Here is a 20,630-nt window from a genome sequence, read left to right as displayed (position 1 = left end):
GGCCTTGGCAGAGAGACAGTCGGTAATGGTGACAAGGCCCACGACCTTGCAGTGTTTCTGGAAGACGCTCCACCCATTCTCGGGCACATAGCGGTGCCTGTAGTGGATACAGAGTGTCCACTGGGAGCCACATGGGCTGATATGGCTCACCGAGGTGAGTAGCTGATAGATGCAAAAGAAATTCTCCTCTGAGATGATCTCCATGGTTTGGACTACAACGGGAAGAGTCTGGTGGTCCTCAGCACACTGCACGTAGTCAGGGATGCTCATGTTGCAGGCCCTGCCGAGACAGGAGAGGAGATCGAGGTACATACTCTGCTGTGTGCTATGGGCCCATCTGGGTTGCGGTGACCTGGTGTGTACCAGACAGAAGGCAAGGGAAGCCAAAGCAAATCCGGGGGTACAGTTTGTCCTCATAGTCTGCACATGGCTACTGTAGCTCGGATCACATTACCCAGCTTTTGGTCTAGGCTTCCTGCCTCTGCAGAGAAAGGTCATTTCTTATTTTCTATTTCCAAGCACCTAGCAAGGCCCTGATGCAAAGTCACTGCTCAAAAATGCTGAATAAAGAAATGAACAAAGGAAATGCTTCCCCAACCCCCTTCAGCAGAATATAAAGAGAAGGACCACAGTAGGATCAAAAGATCTGGATTCCTATTCAATTTATTTGAACCCCTTAGCTTCATAGTAATGGATAAGAAAACTTGCCTTGGGGTAGAGGGTACTGTTCATTGGTGGAGCACATGCTTAGCATGTACGAGGTCCTGGGTTCAAACCCCAGTACCTCATTTTAAAAAATCAAACAAATAAATACACCTAATTTCCCTCCTGAAAAAGTATTTTTTAATTCAAAAGTCAAAAAACACCTTGCAATTGACACAACATTGTAAACTTGACTATACATCAATTAAAAAAAATCCATGCCTTGCAAGAATATATCTGGATTACGGATGTTTGCAAATGTAAAATGCCTAGGGTACCACCTGCATAAAAAGTGGTGACTGTACAATTGTACTATCCCCCCTTTATGAGCTATTCTTCCTTTGGGGGAGTTATAACCTCTCAGAGCTAATTTTCTCAGTTTAAAAAATATAAATATTTCCTGGTTCTCAGTACTGCTGAAGAATCAGATAACCCTAAGAAAGCATCTGACCCACAGAATTTACTCAATAAATGTTTCTTGAATGAATGAATAAACAAGCAAAGTGAATGCTGCTCCCTGCCAAAGACCATCATAATGATACTTCCTGGGAATCCCAAGCCCACGTTCACCAGACTCTGCACTAACAATGTGGGTGACCTGGGCAGGCCTGTGTGCTTCTCTAAGCCCCAATTTAATCGTGGATAGAAATGAGGGCAATAACACAAACCTCAAATTGTTAGTGAGTCAGTAATGAATTGTACCCCAACACTGCAAGATGGAACCATTAAGGAAAACTGGGCAAAGAGTCCATAGGCTCTCTCCATATTATCTCTTACTACCACATGGGAATCTACATTACATCTCAAAATAAAAAGTCTAATTTTTTAAAGAGGTTTTCGAGGTTAGGTGAGCTCACTGTCTCAAATAAGGAACACACAGTACAAATAGGACAATGCCCAGCCCATGAGATACACTCAGTTAACATTCCCACTGAGCCCACTAGTCCCTCCAACTTCTAATGGTGTCCACTTCCAAGAGCCCATGTGACCATCCTTGTTCTAATTTTCTATTTGTAATTTTTTTCTTTTCATTAAATAGAAACACCCAATTCCATAGAATTCTTACCAGATATCATGATGGCAGCCCTTCAAAACCTGACCACAGAGATCATGATGGCAGCCCTTCTTGGTGAAACAATAAAATGAATAGCCATTTTCACAAGACCTCTGAGTAAATCTACTAGGGAACTTCATCCTGGACTGAGGAAGAGGACTGGGGAGGAGGGGGCATTCAGGGGCACAGAGAACCATGGGCCACCTGTCCCACGATGGACTTTAGACTCACCCTCACCCTTCAGGAACTACTAAATACACACAGACAGAGTGCTATGGACAAGATTTTGTTTTTTAAACAAATCCCTGAATCCCTAGCAGGTCTTGTTTCTACCCATACACAAATGGCTTATCTGCATAATGTTTCACAAAAGCCTTAAAATATTATCACCCCAACTTGACACATCAAGAAACTGAGGTAGAGTAGTTTATCACATTCTACAAGATTAGAGAGAGGCCACGTCAGACACCGTATTTAAATCCAAGCCCCTGCTCCAGTGCTCACACTAGAAAGTGTGACATACTGCCCCTTTTCTGCCCTCTCCCTGCAATCAATCTCTGAAGAGTCTTTTCTGTGTCACCTGGAATCACAATCACATTCATTTTCCACAAAGAGCTATGTCACTCCTTGGAGGACTTTTCAAAATCTAAAGGGTTGGTTTGAGAGGAGAGATTTGCATTTTCTGTTTCTCAAAGGAAACATGGCTTTAAAAGAAACTGAAAAGTAGTTATCTAGTCTAAGCCCTCATTGTGCAGAGAAAGAACCGGAGGCTCAGAAGAGATGAGGAAAGGGCCTTATTAACAAATATTGCCTCAGCGCAGCACCAAGCCAGACCTGGCACTTCTAGGGGAGGATCTGGAAGGCCCAGGAGAATGAGTGTTAGAAAACAGAAAGAGAAGAAGCATACAAGGCCCCGTCTCTTCACCACCATAACATGAATTTCCACCAAATTACCCAGAATGGGTGCAGCCAATATTAAGTTTGTCAAAAGAGGTTATAGAATTCTCAACCATACTGGAAATTCCAACATTTACTGTGCTTTTTTCCCAGTTCAAGCATCAATTCAGTGGGCACTCTGTACCAGGGACTACACGAGGCCTGGGGTTCTCCCAAATACAGATCTCTATTACCACGTGTGCAAACCACATTAAGGCCACCAGAAGAAAAGCGCCCACAGATATGATGGAATTACTGAAACTGAAAGCAGCAAAAGAGCATATATTACTAGGAAAAACGGTGCTCCTAGTAATGGACTCATGGACATAGAAAGCAAACTGTGTTTAGCAGGCAGGAAAGGGGGGATTAACAGATACAAATTAGTAAATATAAAATAAATGACAAGGACCTGCTACATAACACAGGGAACTATATTCAATTTCTTGTAGTGATTTATACTAAAAACAATCTAAAACATATATATATACATATGCATATGTTTATAACTGAATCTCTGCTGTACACTTGAAACTAACATTGTAAATTGAATACACTTAAATAAAAAATAATTTTAAAAAATAAGTAAAAATAAATGCAACGCCATTAAGAAAAAATAAAAGAACTCTCTAATCCCCTTAACTGTAGGTGGTCGAGAAATCTAGCTGCAAACACCAAGTCCACTGGATCACTCCAGCACTGGCTGTCACTCTTTCTGACCATCAGAGAGTCACTTGCTTCACTGAGGTTACTTTTCTCTTCTGTGAAAGGCTACAGTTGCAACTAATGATGTATAGAATCTCATCATTCACAAGCGCAAAAAGTAGTGAGGACTTCACATGGGCCAGGCTCTGGTCAGATGAAAAGATAGGGTCCCAGATATATTCATGGGTAGAAGAAGTTTATGCCATAAAGGTATAAATTCTTCCTGTTTTGATAGACAGATTCATTTCAATTCTGGTTAGAATTCCTACCAGATTTTTCTTGGAATATAACAAGTTAATTTATGGTCAGGAATAGCCAAGAAATTTCTTTAGAACCACCACTTGGGAGGGGTGGATAGGTCATTCATTTCCACTGCTCTTTCTGAAGTGATGAAAACGTTCTGGAATAATAATGCATGCACCACTGTGAATATGCAAAAAGCTGCTGAATTTTACCATTTAAATGGATGGAATTCATGGTGTGTGAACTATATCACAATAAAACTGTCCTATGAAAATTATTTCTTGACAATTATTTTTCAGTTTATACACTAGTCTGTCCCACAATTTAAGAAAAACAAAAAACCTAAACAAGCCAAACTCTGCCAGGAGCACTTTAGGACTGCAATATCCCTGGGTCTCCAAGGCCTCTGGTGGTGCTGTTCCTGTTAACGCACAATAGCTGGGCTGGGCTAGTTAGGGACTGTAACTATCTTTTGAAAATCGAGGATCACTCCTTTCACCCTGGGAGAGGGAAGGAAGGAGGATGTCACAGCCTCATGCCTTCAGCACATTTTTAACAGAACCAAGCCCTGCTTTCACCACTGCAATCCCTCTCACTATAAAAACACGTGACATCAACAAGCACCGCCATCATAACACCTGAAAGTGTTCAAGGTACTTACCTGAGGCAGAAACATGGAGGGGGGAGACAGAACCTCGCTTAGCAGTGACGCTCCCTTTTCCCGACTCCACCAGGAGAAGCTGGGCGTTAGAGCCGGAGGCTTTCAGCCCAGGTAGCAGCGCCCACGCCACAGAGCTGGTCCTCAGGGAGCGGGAAAGGGAGAGCAGGGCAGCCCCGGGGTCGCGGGGCAGGGAAAGCGGGGAGGGGGACGCGGGCTGCAGCCTCGCTCGGAGGACAGCCCCAGCCACAGTCCCAAGCGCCCGCCCCCGTCCGGGTCCGCAGACCCCGCCCGCCCGGGACACAGCCCGCCCAGGGGCGGGGACGGGCCGCTGGACGAGAAGAGGAAGCCCGGGAGGAGAGGACTAGCGGGAGGGAGAGGGGAAGGGGACGCCAGCCGCGGACTGAGGGGATCCCGGCTGGGTGAGAGATGGCAGGTGCACACCAGGCCCTGGACACTGTGGCCGGGACGCCGGGGCAGGTGGCGCTGGCAGAGGGGTCTGGCCTGAGCAATTCATCTGAACACGGGCTGACTAGCGCCCTTGGGGTCTGTGACAGGCGGACCGCCCTCCCGCAGCCGCCTGACCCCTTTCCCAGGAGCCCCCCACCTTGCACTTCCACAGTCAGAGGCCCCGACCCCAGGCAGGAACCAAAGGCCTACCGGGCGACGTAGTTGAGAAGCCTTTGGGCCCGATCCCCGGCTCGGATATGGAGCTCCCAACCAGCGGACCACTTGGCACTGACTGCGCATGCGCAGGAGGGCCAGCGATCCTCTCTGGGTTCTGTGAGAGAAGGTGGGACAGCGAGGGAGGGAGAAGATGGGAGCGGGTGGAGAGGACGGGAAAATTGGAGGGATACAGATGGACAGGATGAGCAGAGAGAAGGAAGGGATCTGGAGAAGGGAGGGTCTTAGAGGAGTTGGAGAAAAAAAGCTTTACCTCTGGGGCACCCCTAGGCGGCAGACCTGCCTCTGTACCCTTCTGTTACCCTTCAAGCCCCGCAGCTCAATTTTACCACCGTGATCCAACCCTCCGTCCGATGCTTCTGCAGAAACCCTAGGGAGATCACACCCGTTGCCCCCACGCGGAGCTGGGTTTTCTGTTGCTCTGAGAACCAAGCACCCGCAGGTGTTGTCGCTCAGAACTACCTTGGGAAGAGCACATATTCCCCTTTTACACGCTGGGAAACAGGCAGGCAGGATCTCTGCCTTAGCTCCACTGTCCCAGGTGTTGGGCTGGCGGGGAGCGGGATGGTACAAGATCAGAGCCCCAGACAGAGCAGACTGCCTGAGTGTTGGTGCATAGTCCCCATCCCTCCTGGGTAAACCATACCCCACCCTAGTGGAAACATCAAGGGCTCACAGTAGTTCCCTGGGTGTGGGAGAGCTGTCCTCATGTGAAGGAAAAGTCCAGCTGGGCTAACAAGCTAAGTCACAAATCTAAGTGTGATAAGTGTCAGTTTACTGATCTAAATTATGCTGGGCTATCTCGTAAATCTGAAGTTTAGTGTCAGTTTATTGGCCTAACAACCTAACTCGTAATTCCAAGCTCAACAAGTGTCAGTAATGTGATCTGTTACAAATTGATAAGCTCCAGTGTACTTATTCCTTGCTTTTTGTTCTTTGAGCCTTATTGGCTAATGCCCCCTTACTTGTAACTAAGCCTTTAAAACCTCATGTGCACGTCTTGGAGGTACTCAAAACTTCGGAGCCGAAGCCCCTCTGAGCCCACCGGCATAATAATTCTGAGTACTCCAACACTCCGATTGGTGCTTTTGTCTTGGCTGGCCTGTTTCCATAACACTCAGCTCCAGTGCCCAGCTTTCTAGGTAGATAGGAGTGTTACCAAGTCGAAATTAATTCTCCTCAGTGCAGGACAGGCCAATAAGTTGGGAGACCAGATGTTGGGGCATGGAATAGCAAGTTTCTGTAGACCTAGATGGCAAACTAATGTCCTGGAAAACCATCTCCCCAAGTCACAATTCAGGCTCCTTTCCTATGTGCTTGGTTAGTGCAAACTTCTTAGTGTAGGAATTCCTTCTTGTTAGAATCCTTTCTTCTTGCAGCTATCTGCGTGGGTCAGATCCCTGTAAACCTCCAACAAAAGAAACGTTATTTTCTATTCTGCAATTTGCTATCTTTTAATGAATGAAAAAGTGTTAAATATCCTTAAAGGTCAGAGCCTTCAGAATAGGGTCTCCTGTTTATTTCAGGCTCTAGGCAACATTGTTTTACAAGCAAGATGAAGCCTAGGTGACAGAGCATAGGGTTAAATTCAAAGGAACAAATCTAATATGGAGTCAGATTTGTTCTGTTATATTACCCGGCCAGATGCCACTTGAGGATTTAAACCCCTTTAAGTTAAAAATAACTAAAATTTTAAAGGAATTTACATACATAGGTGGGAATGTGCAAAGCATATCTGGAAAAGCACCCAAAGGATAGTAAACAGAGGCATCTCCAGAGAGGGCTGAAAGAACAGAGGATGAGGGAAAACTTCTTTCACTTGTGTATTTTTGTTCTCTGAGTTTTTTTTAAACCATTTCCTTGTATTTCTTTTTCAGATAAAAGAAATGTGTAATGGAGCAAAGGAGTAATTAGCTTAGCAAATACAGCAGCCATGGAATCATTAGTCATCACTTTTGATTTAAGCCAGAAAGCATTTTTTGACTCTCTCCAATGTGCTCTGTCCTGTTTTAAGACTTCTATTAATATTATTATTATTATTATTATTATTATTATTATTATTATTATTATTATTACTATTACTACAAGTACTACTACTATGACTATTACTATTATTACTATTATTTTATGAAATAATAACACGGTTTACCTCACCCCTGCCCATGGCTGGTGGAAAACCAACTGAGTTTTTCTTGAGTTGTTTTCCAAGGAGTAGAGATGAGTTTATAAACAGAACACATCTTCAGGGCAAAACAGGCAGTGTGCATTACCAGCAGGCCAGACAGCAATGAAGGGTTTTCAATAGAGGCACCCAGAAGCTGAGAGAGAAAACCTCCAGGACACTACAAAAAGCTGCCCAAACTGCCATCTCCATGGTACTACTGAAATAGGAAAGAACAAATCTGACTCCATATTTGATCTGTTTCTTTGACTTTAACAAAGCCAAGTTAATATGCTCCGGTCTTTTCATGGGTTATGATGTCACAGAGGAAACGGACAGGTCAACAAGGAACCACTCTGCCGTGATCACGGAGCCGGGGAAAGGGATGGGCTGCAAGATGTATGAAGCAGCCATAACTGTGCCCGTGCTTCTAGGCAGGTATCCAAAATCGCCTCGACAAGGTGTCAAACATTTGTGCCCATGTCCTCATCAACAGACATGTATTAAAGACAAATGGAAACATATAAAAGGCCAATACCCTTGCTGGGTACACCGTCCAAAGAACAAAGTCTCAGTTTGACAACTGGCCATCTCGGTTCCATGGGATTCATTCTTGGAGAACCTTAAAAACCACTCTTCTGTCCTCAAGAATTGCTGCATATTTGTCCTATCTTTGGCTCAGGGATGCAGCACGTTCAAGTGAACTTTAATGTCTGCACAGATTTGACTGTCTTTTTCCAGGTTCACTTGTCCATTCAAAAGAGGCCTGAGCTAAGTCCATCCTCCGTAAGATCTATTCCCTCCAGTGACAGCTCATTGAGCCTGCAATTAAAAGCCAAGTGAACAAGACTGTCCTCAGCTAAAAAGTTCACCGATCTTTCACTGTTTTCTTAATCTCCTCTCCTGGCTAATTGCAACAGACTAACACCTCCCTCCACCAAGATACCCAACTATGTCATTTTTCTCCCCAAAGAGAAAATAAGGTCCATAAAATAGGAGACAACTCCATAGTCACCTCTGAATTCTTAGCATATAGTAATGTCAATAAATACAACTCAGATTATTGTTAGTTTCCTTTAAAACCTTTCTGGTTATTTGAATGAGACCTTGGAAGAGAGGTGTTTGCTGTCCAGTATCTTGATCCACAAGACTCTGGAGGCCTTTTTCGGAATAGCTGTTCACTGATTCATTCAAAATACAACTTATCAATCAAGGAGTAGCTGTGCTTTTCTGCCAGGAGTTTGTGGTCACTCTCATGCCAGAACAGCTTTAAACTATATCCTTACTTTGGATTTGTTATTTTTCCCCTCTTCCAACAAAATTGACTTTTCTTACTTTCTTGTTTTGAGGAATTTTTTTTTCCTATTTCACCCTTTAGTAAAGCAAGATTCTCAGGATGGGCTTGGCCCATTATATGATCACCCATCCAACTCCTAGTGTGAGAGGTCTGGGGCTCACATCCCTCCCTCCTGTCAAGGCAACTGAAAATCAGTTCAGGAGCCAACCAGCACACCACGGCTTCTAACGCTCACGTATCTCTCAGAAACCCTGCTTTCTCGTTTGTCTTGGCTTCTGAGAATTTTCCCTCACTTTCTTGACAATGAGTTGTGCAGCTTGAAAGATGAGGAAGGAAGGTTTTATTTCTCAATCAGCATTTTAAGGAACTTGTGTAATGAAGGTTTTCAGGAGTTTCTAGTACCCTCCATTGCCGAGACAGAAAACACACTAGACATTTTCTAAATTTAGTTCTCATGTGCATTTTTTCTGTGCTTTTTTTTTCTTAACTGCTAACAGACATTTTTTAATTAAAAAAAAATAAGGCCCCAAAAAGAATAGAACACTGAAGGGGCAAACAAAATTAAAGGGTAAAGACAGAAAAATGATAACTACTCTACAAAGTTAATGTAATACATACACTATGTATCAGATCAGCAATTCTCAGTAACAGCTAATTGAAACATGACCATGAGGTAAAATTTCTCTCCTGTCAGGACATGGCCAACAGAAAATACAATTAAACCAACAAACTAATTTCCTAAGTCTGGCGAGGTACAGAAGTCTACAAGCTAAATGTGTCTTATTCTAGAAAAGAGGGAGTCTCACCAGCTCTTTTCTGTGGAGCCTGAGCCCACGGGAGGACGGTGAAGTGAGCTCTGTAAGTACCCAATTAGCAAAGTGAGTGATGAATAAATAGACGTGAGCTTTGATGACAGAGATAATACTACTATTCGTTTGTCCTTTAAAGTATGACTTCACGTTCAGTGATCAATACTTCGGCGTCCTTAGGAGTTGAGATTTTAGGAAAATGCACAACCTGGGCCCAGATCTCCTCTTTAAGCTCGTGACACTGCAGTTAGTTGTCTCAAAGGCAGCTCCAACTCCACATGCAAAGAGCTGACTTCACGGTGTTCCTCCCATAGCCGTCCTTACCAGGGCCCCTGGTCGGAGGGTAAGGTCTCCCTGCGTCTCCCAACTCAGGCCCATCACTCACAGATGTGAATGGACCCCTCCTTCAGGGACCAGATATCCTCAGACACCGAGTCCCACTACCCTCAACTGACCTACCAGATACTCACTGGCACTCACTCAGCACTGACCCTCTGCTGGAGACCACGCTGCACACTGCACAGTGTATCTCACTGGATCTCCACAATAGTCCTGGGAATTGGGTACATCACTGCTTCAACTGATTAGATAAATTGTTTCACTTCCTTGCGTGCGTCATTCAAACTGACACGGCTACTAAGCCACAAGCCTGGGCCTGAAAACCACTTGAAAATTGGACACTGCTACACCTCGCAGCCACCCTACTCTGACTCATCACATCATCTCCTGCCAAGCCTTCTAAATGTTTCCAAACATTCTAGAAGACAAATATGAACTATGAGAGCACCCCACTCTCCTACTTAAAATCTGTCAATGATGGTTCACTCCCCTTAGGAGAAAGCCCAACCAGGCCTGAGCACAGCCTAAGGCCCCAGCATCCGCTTTCCCTGCACGGCCGCGCCGCCTCACCCACCACGCAGCTCTACACGTGCCGTGTCTAGGACAGGGATGCTGACTCCGCACAACCCAGGGCTTGTCTCACTCGAACAATGATCACCTTCTTCAGTGTTCATCTTCTTCATTGCTGACTCTCACAAAAATGTTTTCTCATGATGAATCAATATCTTTTTCCTTACAACTGCCCATCATTAATAATGAGCTCCCCCCAAAGAGAGAAGACCTAATTCTCAGTCTCCTTATCTGTAAAGTGAGAATAACAAGGAAATATGTGAGGTTTCAAGAGAAATAATATTCATGTGAGGCTGAGGGACAATTCCATCATACAGTAAGCATTCAATATGTGCTTACTTAATATTAATAAGAATATATTGCATTCTAGCAACCTTCAATCAATGTTTTATGACTTTGTCCAACAGACTACTGACAAACTGTTGGACGAACCACTTTGAGCAGATCAGCACAAGCATACTGGGAGAGGTAAGTGCTGACTCCAGTTACAGCTGCAGCCACCCAGCACTACGGGGCGGGGGCAGTTTGCTCAAACTCTTACATGTTGCTTGAGCATTTAGTTCTCATTATAGAATAAAGACAGTTGTTCTTTAGTCAAAGCTCCTGAAACATAAATCTTCAAAGATTGATGCAAATTAGGTTTCAAGTACAACACTCTCACTAGAATTTATTTGAAAATTATAGTCTTAGCTACTCCGCACATCAAAAGGGCATAATCTTAATGTATCTGACTAAATACACTGAAAGGGTTGTTTAAAAGTAATTAAGAAGAAGCCATTCAGAATAAGCTCTCAGTATCATCTGCACAAAGACCCACCCAAGGGTCTCATTTCTCACTTCCACATAGGTGTTTTCAAGTAGCTTACCTTGGGTCTTGGTTTCTTATAACACGGGGCGGGGAATAGTTGTGGATAGATTTATGTAGCAAATATATACCAAGGGTATTTGTTGTGAAGGAATTCTACAAATAAGAAGATTGATACATAGTCCCACCCATAAGAAATTCAGCCTTTCCATTTACAACAGCATTAAAAATAAAGTGAGAGATACATTTAACAAAAATTTACAAGATTTGTACATTGAACTTTTTGAAGTATCACCAGAATAAATTTTAAAAGATCTACATATATGGAAGACATCCCATTTTCATGGAATGTTTGACAATATTATTAAAAATGTTAAGAATCCTCAAAGTGAACTATATATTCAGTGGAATCCCTATCAAAATTCCAGCTGACTTCTATGCAAAATTGAAAAACTGATCCCAAAATTCACATGGACGTGCAAGGGGCCCAGGACAGCAAAAACAACCTTGAAAAAGAAGAGTAAAGTTGGAGGACTCACTTTAAAGTGTACTAAAATGCTATAGTACTAAGTCAGTATGATACTGGCATAAGTTTGGATAAATAAGTCTAAGAGACACAATAAAAACCCACGGGGAAAAACTTACATTTACAGACACTTTTCCACTAGGGGGCCAAAAACACTCCATTGAAAGAATAGTCTATTCAACTAATGGTTCAGGGACAGCTGGGTATCTGCAGGCAAAAGAATCAATCTGGAATCTGAACACCCATATTTTATATAACAAATAAAATTAATTGAAAATAGATCACAGACAGAAATGTAAAAATTAAACCTATAAACTTTCTAAAAGAAGACACAGTATAAATCTTTGTGGGCCTAGGATAGGCTTTGGTTTCCTAGATACAAAACCAAGAGCACAAGTGATAGAAGGAAAAAGCAGATAAACTGGACTTCATCAAAACTAAAACCTTTTTCTTACAAAGGACATCATCAAGAAAGTGAAATGACAGGGGAAAAGGGTATCTCAAGTCAGAGAGTGCGTGCTTTGCAAAAAAATAAAATAAATCTTTACATCAAACTACCTCCCTTGTAAAGAAATTGTTTTAATGTTTAAAAAAATATAGTTAAAGGACAATGTGCAGAATAGAAGAAAAATTTTGCAAAGCATGTATCTAATAAGAGAGTAGTATCCAGGATATATAACGAATGCTTACAACTGAACAATACAAAAAAATACACCCAATTTTTAAATTTACCACGAATTTAAATAGATATACAAATGGCCAATAATCATATGAAAAGATGCTCAGCATCACTAGGGAAGTCAAAAACAAAATGAGATCTCATTTTACACCCACTAGGATGGTTATAACCAAAACATGGACAATAACAAATGTCGTTCAGGAGGCAGAGAAACCTCATATGCGGCCAGGGGAAAGGAACAATGTTGCAGCTTCTTTGGAGAAGTCTGGTATTTCCTCAAAAGCTTAGAGTTATATGTCTCAGCAATTCCACTCCTACATATAGAGTCATCTCTCAATATCCTTGGGGGGTTGGTTTCAGGAACCCCACACCCTGGATACCATAATCCAAGGATGTTCGAGTCCCTTTACAATCAACCATCTGGATTCATGTAGTGGAAACTACAGATATGGCGGGGCAAATGTACAGCCAACAGAATGAAAACATATTCTCATAAAAAATTTCACATCAATATTCATAGCAGTATCATTCAGAGTAGCCAAAAGTTACTAACAATATCCATCCATCAATGAACGGATAAACACATTTACCAAGAATAGGCCCACAAACTTTTGGTCATTGAAACTTTGACAAAGGAGGTGAGAACATACAATGGAGTAAAGACAGCCTCTTCAGCAAATGGTGTAGGGAAAACTTAACAGCTGCATGTAAATCATTGAAGTTAGACTACTCCCTCACAGAATATACAAAAATGAATACAAAATGTGTTAAAGACTTAAACATGTAGACAAGACACTATAAACCTCTTAGAAGCAACCATAGGCAAAACATCTGACATACATCTCAGCAATGTTTTCCTAGAGCAGTCTACTCAAGCAATAGAAAAACAACCAAAAATATACAAGAGGGATCTAATTAAACTTACAAGCTTTTGCACAGCTATGGAAACAGTAAGCAAAACAAAAAGACAACCAACCTATGGAATGGGAGAAAATATTTGCAATAAATGAAACTGCTAGGGGCTTAATTCCCAGAATATGTAAACAGCTTTTACACTTAATAAGAAAGAAAAACAAACAATTCAATTCAAAAATTGGCAGAAGTCCTAAAGAAACATTTCTCCAATGAAGACGTACAAATGGCCAGTAGCCACATAAAAAAATATTCAATATCATTATCAGAGAAATGCAAATCAAAACTGCAATCAAGTATCACCTCTCACCAGTCAGAATAGCCATCATTCAGAAGTTCACTGACAATAAATACTGGAAAGTCTGCGGAGAATTGGGAACACACCTGCACTGTGGTGGGGATACAGTTTGGTGGAGCCATTGTGGAAAAGTGTATAGATGTTCCTCTAAAGACATAAAATTGACCTCCCAGATGACCCAGCAATCCCACTCCTGGGCATATATCCAGAAGGAACCCTAATTGAAAAAGACACCTACACCCCAATGTACACAGCAGCACTATTTACAATATCAAGACATGGAAGCAACCGAAATGTCCACTGAGAGATGACTGGATAAAGAGGTTGTAGCATATTTGTCCAATAGACTACTATTCAGCCATAAAATAATAATAAAATAATGACATTGGCAGCAACATCAATGGACCTGGAGAATGTCATTCTAAGTGAAGTAAGCCAGAAAGAGAAAGGAAAATACCATATGAGATTGCTCACATGTGGACTCTAAAAAAAAAAAATAGAAAGAAACAAAAAAATAAACTTATCTACAGAACAGAAACAGACACAGAGACATAGAAACCAAACTATGGTTACCAGTGGGGAGAGGGTGTGGGAAGGAATAAACTGGGAGTTCAAGATTTGCAGATACTGAGTATGTAAAGAATAAACAGCAAGTTTATACTGTATAGCACAGGAGAATATATTTAATATCTTATAGTAACTTATGTTTAAAAAGAGGATGAAAATGAATACAGGTAGGTTCCTATTTAGCTGAAGTGTTGTGCTGTACACAAGAAACTAACACAAAATTATAAACTAACAAGACTTCAATGAAAATATTTTTAAATAGACCAAAAACGAAAACAAAGGAAAAGGATATTATCAAGCAAAAAGAATAAAGTACTGATTCAGGCTACAATTATGGATGAACCTTGAAACTTTATGCTAAAATAAGCCAGACACAGAAAGCCAAATAGTGCCCTTTAAAGTGAACTGTATCTAAGCGTTTATTGTACTACTCCTGTAAATTTTCCAGAGTTTTGAAATCTATCAATATCAAAATAAAATGTATTATGCATTAAAAACTTAAAACGCTTCCTCACAGGAGGGCTTTAATTATTAAATGCAGAAACGCATATAAAGCTCTTGGAAAAACAATTTGCACGTCCACACACAGTCACTGCTGTCACTGCCACTCAGAGGGTGGTGACAGCGCTGATGAGAGCTGCCTCCACTCGCTCCCCTGCAGAAAGGAGTGAAGGCCTGAGCTCTGACAGGCAGGGTGAGCGTGAACCTGAGTCATACACAGCCACGTTCCAGACTCTGCGTTACCCAACTTTCTTATACAAACTGCAACATGTAATGTAAACACGCTAGAGGGATGTATCTTACAACACAGGGAATACAGACAATGTTTTACAGTAACTATAAATGGAGCATCTATTGTACACCTGAAACTAATATCATATTTTAAATCAGCTATATTTTTATGAAAAATTAAAAAATATTTTTAAAATGCTATCACTTTAATATTCAATTCGGTTTTTAAGTTACTACTAAACAGCTCAGAATGTATAAAAGCATTTAATTGTGCTGTTTGCTTACATATTTATTTACATTCAGCCTCTTGCTAAAAGAGAATTTAAACAATTCTGTTAAACACAGCTTAACAACCATAACAACAAAAGGCAAAACGGAGAGTGAAGAGAAAATGGAGATTCAATACTTAAATGAAACCAGGGGGAAGTAAACTCATAAAAATGGATTCCATGAAGTCAGGGCAAGTGTTAAGGCTGACTAGAAATTCAGCTGTAGGATTCTTGGCAGCGAAACCAAAAAGAAAAGATGATGGGGCGGGTGGTAGAGCGTGTGCTTAGCGTGCACGGGGTCCTGGGTTGAAGCCCCAGGGCTTCCACTAACAGGTAAATACATCTAATTAACTGCCCCCCTAAAAGATCACCAAAGAAAAGAAAAAGAGAAATTTCTTTCCCAAAGAACCCTGATATTAAATTTGGATTAAATATTAAAAAAAAGAAAAAAAGAAAAATTCAAAAGATAAGTGACACTGAAGGAAAACCACAGCTGGCCTAACAAGCTAAGTCACAAATCAAAGTGTGATAAGTGTCGGTTTCCTGATCTAAGTTTTGCTGGGCTACCTGGTAAATCTGAAGTTTAGTGTCAGTTTACTGGGCTAATAAGCTAACCCGAAAATCCAAGGTCAACAGTTGTCAGTAACGTGATCTGTTCCAAATTGATAAGCTTCAGTGTACTGATTCCTTGCTTTTTGTTGTTTGAGCCTTATTGGGTATTAGCCCCATACTTGTAATTAACCCTATAAAACCTCATGTGCACGTCTTGGAGGTGCTCAGAGCTTTGGAAAAGAAACCCCTCTGAGCCCGCCAGCGTAATAAATCTCAGTACTCCAACCCTCTGTGTGATTCTTATTTCTTGGCTGGCCTTTTGTTTCCATAACAACACAAGCGATAATGCCCGTGAGATAAATCTGGGGAGGCTGCTGGTAAGTCGCCATGTCTCACGTGGGAAAATCTGAAACATCCTTCTCACCACTCAGAGTCATCATAAGCCCACACCACACCTCCTGCCGTTAAATGCAGGAGCACGGTTAGGGCCCGGCCTTTGCTGTCTTTGTGTCATCACAGTGATACAGGATGGAAGGGGGAAGAGCACAGCCATTCAAGGAAGGCCGCAGCAATTGACATCAAAATGGTGAAGGATTCAACCCCCAATAGGCCTTGAGGCTCAGGATGAAGAGATTTAACTTCTAGCAGATCTTGAGATTCAGTAAACATCCATTGTAATAGTAACCTGGTGAATAACATGCCCCAGGCACCATGGCAGTCCCAATGATAGCCACAAAAGGTCAAAGGGTGGGAAATGGCCAACTCCCTGGGAATCCTAGCCCCTTGCCCTAAGGCTGGTCCTTCTACTTATTAGCATATGAAACCACCAAGCCCAAGAAAACAAGCAACACAGCGCCACCTCGCGGTCACCACTCTCTGTCCCTCTTTGGAGAAGACAGACCTTCTGTCTGTGGGGTGTGTACCTACTTCTAATCTGTGCATGAAACCCCCACACCTCGTGACGTTTCTCTTGCATTTCAATGTATCTGTCTGAATATATATACCTTTACTCAACACTGGCTTGCTCTTGAATTCTTTACTGCATGAAGTCAAAGAACAAAATCTGGTGGGGCACATCCCAGGGGCTCAACGAAAGCCTGGGACACAGCCCTTCTCATGCCCAACGTTTTTTATTCTTGTATCAACAGGACTGGGCTGTGAAGTGACGTCTGAGGCCCCAGCTAAGGGACAGAACCAGCTTCCAGGGTTCCAATTTGCGGGCAGCCTCTTCCCCAGCTTGGGCCTTGGGGTCTGCCCGGTTCTCTGTGTTTCTCTGTTGTGCTGACTCCCCAGCCATACAGCGTACTCCTAGGCCTGTCCCCACAAAACCCTTCTCTCCAAAATACAAGCACGTCATGTCACAATCCTCTTGTTCAACCAGGAAATGTTCAGCCCACTTTTTTCCTCCCCAATAAATTACCCAACTCTCCTCCCTCCCATCACATCACTTCTTTCTTTGTGAGAACTCTGCACTCGCCACACCCCATCATGAACACAGGTGTCTTGCTGGCTGTGACCGAGATGTTTCTTTCTCACACAGCAAGCGTCCTTTCACTTTCCCCTTGTTACCTTAAAAAAGCCTTTCCTGAGTCACCCACCCCTCTGATTATGAACTCACAATGTGCTGAAGTTGCAGTCACTATGTGCATACATCCCAGTTTTGGCTAGGTTTCCATCACAAGATCTTCATTAAGGAGCTGCATCAAGAAGTTATACAGGGTATTCTTACATCAGAGTGGAGGAACCTGCAAAAAATTTAAACGGCTTTGAAGAGAGTGTTAACCAGGGACAGAGATGTCGCGGGTCCTAGTCAAAAGTGTCATGAGGAAAAATGTTCTCCCAAGGCTCAGAGTGGCTTCTGAACACAGAATCCTCAGGGAGGAGGTGACAGGCAGTGATTAGGGTGGGTGATACAGGTTACGCTCCCCCAGCTGGGGAAGAATAGGTTTTTTTCTTGTTTTCCAAACAATTTCTTACTATCTTTTTCTCTTATTGCCACATACCATTTCCTACGAATTAAGCATATCAATGTCAGTCATTTGGGCCACTTGGGAGAAGCTACACGATGCCATTCACAGGGATGGGGCATGACAGCCACACCAGTCTAGGTTGAAAGACCAGTGGGGGTATTTGCAAGGTAATCACGGGCATGCGACAAACTCCCCAGCTTCAATGACCTCATCTCAAAGCTGGGGTCAATAAAACTACCAAGCAAATTGCGTGAAGATTATGGCCAATGTTTACTAGGTAAGTGCCCGTGAAAGCTGCCGCTTAATGGGGAATGAGTACGATCAATGAGGCCCTGTCTACCTGCCCACATGCGCCCTGCCTTCCTGCCTTGCTGCAACAGCAGAACTTGTTTAGCTGAGATGAACACCCCCAGAGCAGCCCAGACGGGAAAGCTCCCAGCTCTGCACGGCGAGACGTGTTCCTCTCCTTCTCAGAGCTGATCACAGTTTGCTGTCGTCTGTTTTTATGTTTATCCCTTTTGTAACTCCCTCTCCTCCGGAGTTTTTGCTCAAGCAGCACAGGGCCAGGTGTGTCTTGGGTCCTGCCGGATATTCTGGGCAGGGAAACAGCCAACTCCATATCTGGCTCTGGTGCTGAACGGAGAGAGCAGAAGGCCCAGGGGCCCATGCTGAACTGAGGCCCCTGCACCCAAAATTATGGTCTGACCTTGGGCAAATTACACAGTCTTCTTTACCCTGAGATTCCTCATCTGTCCATGAAAATAACTGCCCATGTCACACAGAGTTACAAGTATTAAAGGAAATCAACAAATTCACAACCTAGCCAAGGGGCTACAAGTGCATCCTCAACAGACAAATGCTGCCTTTACGGCTCTGACGCACGCTAAGCGGGGCAGCCCCACACAGTGAACACTGCTAAGTGCCAGGGTGTTAAATGCTTCATGTGTGCTATAATACTCTTTAGATCTTACAACAATCCCAGGAAGAAATGAATATTATCATGCCCATTTCACAGATTCACCAACAGGTTGAGAGTATGCATTCTATTCCAAGGCCCTATGGTGAAGAAATGGCAATTTAAACCGGAATCTGGGCCCAGGCCTTGGCTCCATCTCTCTCCCATCCACCTGACCACTTGCCTATGAATTCCACCTGTCCAATATAAAAGTTTGCAGCCGGCCATCCCTTAAAAGCAATGTGTGCCACCGTTTGTCAATGTTGTTTAATTACCATAAACTGTTCTCAGAAACCACTACAGTAAAGAAAGTTGGACTTAAGGAATTCTGCATTGCGTTCTCCTGCAATGTGCAGGATCCCTTTCCTACACCTCCAAATCCAAGTGTATGCTTCCTCCGTGTTTATGTTTGCACACGGCTTATTAAAGCAGAAGGTATCTGCAGTAATTCCATCTCGGTTGCTTTCCAAGTTTGCAGATTATCCATATTCGGTCTGTGAACGAAAATACTTCAATGTGAATGAGAATACTGCAACCATGTCAGTAAACAAAGAATACTGATACCAAGTCATTAAAGGCTTCCGCCACTCCCCGGCGAGGACAGGCTTGCAGCCCAGCCACTGCAGCAACTCACAATGGTGCCCTCTGAGCAGACTCAGAATAAGAAAGGACGGGCTACTGGCCCGAGATAGCTAGGTGCTTGTCTAAAAAATGAATTCAGTGAGTCCTAATATTTGCTTCCTCCCATTCATACAAAATCACTAAATTCTTGAACTTGAGATACCTGGCTTTCTTTAGATAACAAGTAATCTTTTATTGTTCCAACAACCTGGTCTTTGTTGTAAAGCTCCTATATATCCTAGCTCTTCCTCAACCTCTTGGGAGCAGTCCCTCAGAGAGTTCTGAGAGACAGTCATCCTGGCTCGAGTCCTCCCGCCAAATGAAACATAACTCTTAACTTTTAGGCTGCACGTTTATTTCAGTCAACAGTTTTGGACACCATGAAGCACCACAGCAGATTTCTCTCCACCTGAACTCTCCAAGTAACCAGAGCCTTGGTACCAGCAGTGGCCCTTTGTGCTCATCCGCCTCCTCGGGGGGTCCAGATGAATTTGGCTGAGTCTCTCCTGGTTCTCAGATCTCACATATTGGTTGATGATCCTAAGTTTTATCTGGCGGTGTATCCAGGTACGTGGCCCTCCAGTTGAAAGAAACTGAGGTGAATTACCCACCCAGTGGAGACATCCCGAGTGGGTCCAAGTTGAAAGACACTGGGTTCAGGACTGAGTGGTTAGGTAAGAGGCTGGTCTAATGTTTTCCTCAATTTGGTTACCTCCATTGAATTTTTCAGGATAAAAGTAAAACTCTTATGAGGAAACTTTCAACTCCAAATTTTGGACCATCCTCCTGGCTGGTAACAGCATTCTCGGGTGACAGGGAATCTTCCAGGAGTGGTAGACACAAAGACTTCATGCCACAGAGTTGTCCCTCTGGGAAATCTTACTAGCAAATTTATTCTGAGAACCCGACCTTACAATGGGGAATAGAACTTTCAAAAAAAAAAATAAAGAACAGAAAAGAAAAGAAAAAGAAATGACAGATTGCCAGTCTCCAAGTAAAACCCCAGCCAGATTTATGTACATACAAAACTTACAACATTAATCGGGAATAAGAAAAAAAAAAAACTCACTCTGGAAATAACCAGGCCTGATAAAAACATTTTTTGGCATTCTGAACTTGTAAAAACAAAATCCCCTTTAGTGGGAACTTGGATTTCTCTTCCTGTGTCCTTGAAATTTAAACGTTTTATCTTTCTCTGGATGTTTTAAGTGTGTGCATGTAAGTATATATATGTTTAGTTTAGTTTTTAAAGGAAACCTTGGACTCTGCCATACAAAAGTTAAAGTATTGTGTACATATGGTGGCCACGCAAATAAATTGGGATTCTAAGCAATTCTTTGATTGTACCAATTTTCAGATATTTTGCCATCTTAAACTTTGTTGCATCAGCCTGGACCACGAAGGCTTTAAGCTTTTGGAGAGTAAACCTTTGAATTTTATTTAGGCAACACCCCGACTCTCATGTGGAAGGGCCTCTTCATCTTATTGGTTTAAAATCACTATATATATAAATATAAATCTATATATAAATTGATGGCCATATGATGGATTTTTTAATTTGGAAAAACTTTTTAATTGGTGAAAGTTTA

At 42.5% G+C, this 20,630-nt stretch overlaps 1 long non-coding RNA gene across 3 annotated transcripts; it reads right to left on the bottom strand.

Annotated features, from left to right (window-relative positions):
• Positions 1 to 62: 62 nt before the first annotated feature.
• LOC140694814 (uncharacterized) lies at positions 63 to 18,918 on the bottom strand. 3 transcript variants are annotated; one of them, XR_012070454.1, is made up of 3 exons: positions 18,793 to 18,918; positions 17,114 to 17,240; positions 63 to 280 (listed from the first exon to the last, which is right to left on the bottom strand). It is a non-coding gene; the product is annotated as an uncharacterized lncRNA (long non-coding RNA). The 3 variants fall into 3 exon arrangements; XR_012070452.1 differs by lacking the exon at positions 18,793 to 18,918 and having other exon boundaries at positions 17,114 to 17,383; XR_012070453.1 differs by lacking the exons at positions 17,114 to 17,240; positions 18,793 to 18,918 and adding an exon at positions 4,299 to 4,549.
• Between the last annotated feature and the right edge of the window lie 1,712 nt (positions 18,919 to 20,630).

This window comes from Vicugna pacos, unplaced genomic scaffold (genome assembly GCF_048564905.1).
Source record: "Vicugna pacos unplaced genomic scaffold, VicPac4 scaffold_104, whole genome shotgun sequence".
Classification (NCBI taxonomy): domain Eukaryota; kingdom Metazoa; phylum Chordata; class Mammalia; order Artiodactyla; family Camelidae; genus Vicugna; species Vicugna pacos.
Note: the sequence above shows the minus strand (reverse complement) of the source record. Positions and strands in the feature narration are given on the sequence as shown.